Source organism: Montipora capricornis, chromosome 9 (genome assembly GCF_036669925.1).
Source record: "Montipora capricornis isolate CH-2021 chromosome 9, ASM3666992v2, whole genome shotgun sequence".
Taxonomy (NCBI): Eukaryota; Metazoa; Cnidaria; class Anthozoa; order Scleractinia; family Acroporidae; genus Montipora; species Montipora capricornis.
Genome location: NC_090891.1, coordinates 15,982,328 through 15,984,421, shown reverse-complemented (window position 1 = coordinate 15,984,421; position 2,094 = coordinate 15,982,328). Strand labels below are relative to the sequence as shown.

General features: G+C 41.7%; 1 pseudogene; it reads right to left on the bottom strand.

Annotated features, from left to right (window-relative positions):
• Window positions 1-361: 361 nt before the first annotated feature.
• On the bottom strand, window positions 362-1,603 carry LOC138017344 (uncharacterized; annotated as a pseudogene).
• Window positions 1,604-2,094: the final 491 nt, after the last annotated feature.

Genomic DNA, 2,094 nt, shown 5'->3' with positions numbered 1-2,094 from the left:
TCTGGTAATGTATTGGATTGAGTAGAAAAGAAAGTACTAGTTGAATTGTGCTGTATCCTGGAAGATACGATTTTCAATTGTAACGCCACCATCCCCGTTGACGTCACCAAGGAACACAATAAATGGTATTGTAAAAATATTGAAGATCCGTTACCAGGATTCATGGTAAGAAAGAAGTAAAATCGTTCTCTGGTAAAACGCTTTGAAAAAACTATGAGCTTTTGACAGACTGAACTGCTGCCTTCAACGGATAAAAATGTGTGAAGCCTAAAAGCGAAAGAAATTTAAATATAACGAGAAATTCGCATAAATTAAAGGATAAAAGCATGTAGTAGAAGGAATGTTAAAAATGCTAAGAAAATTAGTGTTTCTTTAAGAGAATGTGATATTGTCTTGGGAGCGGGCACAAATTATTGTCTGCCCCAACAGTTTTTGCCGTGTGCCATGACTCCAATGTCTTTCTACTCCGGTTGTTTGCTTTGTCAATGATTTTAGAATTGTTAAAGTCAATATCATGATTAAAAGTCCACACGTGTTTTGCGACATTTGAGCCTTTAGCACAATGCTTTAAGTTCCTCATATGTTCCTTTCTCCAAGTAGTAAAGGATCTTTTAGTTTCGCCAATGTAGCTCCATGGGCAAGATGCCCATGGAATTTTATAGATGACATTGCACTGGTCGTCTCCGGCAGGTCGAAACTTAGGGATAGGGAAATGCTGCTGTAAAGTTTTAACTGGTCTGCTAGTGACTTGGATGTCGTGTTCCTTGAGGATTCTTGTGAGAGGTTACGTGATGCCTTTCATGTAGGGAAGGACTGCAAAGTTGCGTCGGTTTGTTGGCTCAGCCCATTTAAAGAACATACCAACCAACTCTTCTGAAGTAGGTGTAGGTGGTGGAGGCCTCGCTTTCTTTCTTATAACATCAGCAGTGATTTTTTTGGGATAGCAATTGGAGTGTAAAGCGGTGCAAACACGAGCAGTTTCACGGGTCTTTCCAACTTGTGTGTTGGGGAGATTCAAAGCTCAATGCAGGAGTGTCTCAGCGGTGCTGATTTTATGTTTCCTGTCATGGTGTGAATGGAAGTCAAGATATCTATCCGTATGCGTGGGTTTGCGGTAGATGTCAACCAAAAGTTTTCCGTTATCACGCGAAATGAGGGTGTCAAGAAAGGGTAGTTGGCCGTTGGACTCGTGTTCGATGGTGAAAGAAATATGCTGATCGATTGAGTTCAATGAATTGTGGAAGAAGGCAACAGCGTCACTCTTAACAATGCAGAAACTGTCGTCTACATACCGCTTCCAAAATTTCGGCGAGACAGTAGTCGTGTTGATTGCTGTTTTTTCGATTTCTTCCACGCATCGGTTGGCTACTACAGGGCTGACGGGGCTACCCATAGCACAACCGCGGATTTGTTTGTAGATGGTGTCATTGTAAACGAAGAAGTTATTGGACAGCACAAAATTCAATAAGGAAATTATGTCCTCGATTTCTAGGTTGGTTCTGGAATGGAGAGAGAAATCATCCTCTAATTTCTTCCTGATATAATTGGAAGCTTTGTCGACAGGGATGGCGGTGAATAGAGACACCACATCAAAGGAAACCATGGTTTCATCATCTTGGATGTTAAAGTCGGCTATTTCGTTAGAAAACTCCTGTGAATTAGCAACTGAGAACCCATTACGATTTTGGATCGGTGCAACGATGTCGGTGAGGAATTTAGAAGTGTTGTAAAGTGCAGAGCCAACGCAAGTCACGATAGGTCTTAGAGGGTAGCCATCTTTGTGGTGTTTGATAGAACCGCGGATCGCTGGTGGAATGCCGTCGGTAGATCTTAATTTAAAGTATGTATAGTCATCAATCTTTTGTTGTCTCTTAAAGTTCAGGAGCATCGCGTTCAATTCACGCTCGATTCGAGCGAATGGAGATCTTGTGACAACTTCATAGGTACTTCGGTCCGCAAGGAGGGACTCCATGTTGCTGTCGTATTCTTCTCTATCCAACACAACGAGGATATTTCCTTTGTCAGCTTTCATGATGACTCTGGAGCGCTCTTTCTTTAACTCATGTAAAGCTTTGCTTTCTTCTTTAGAGATGT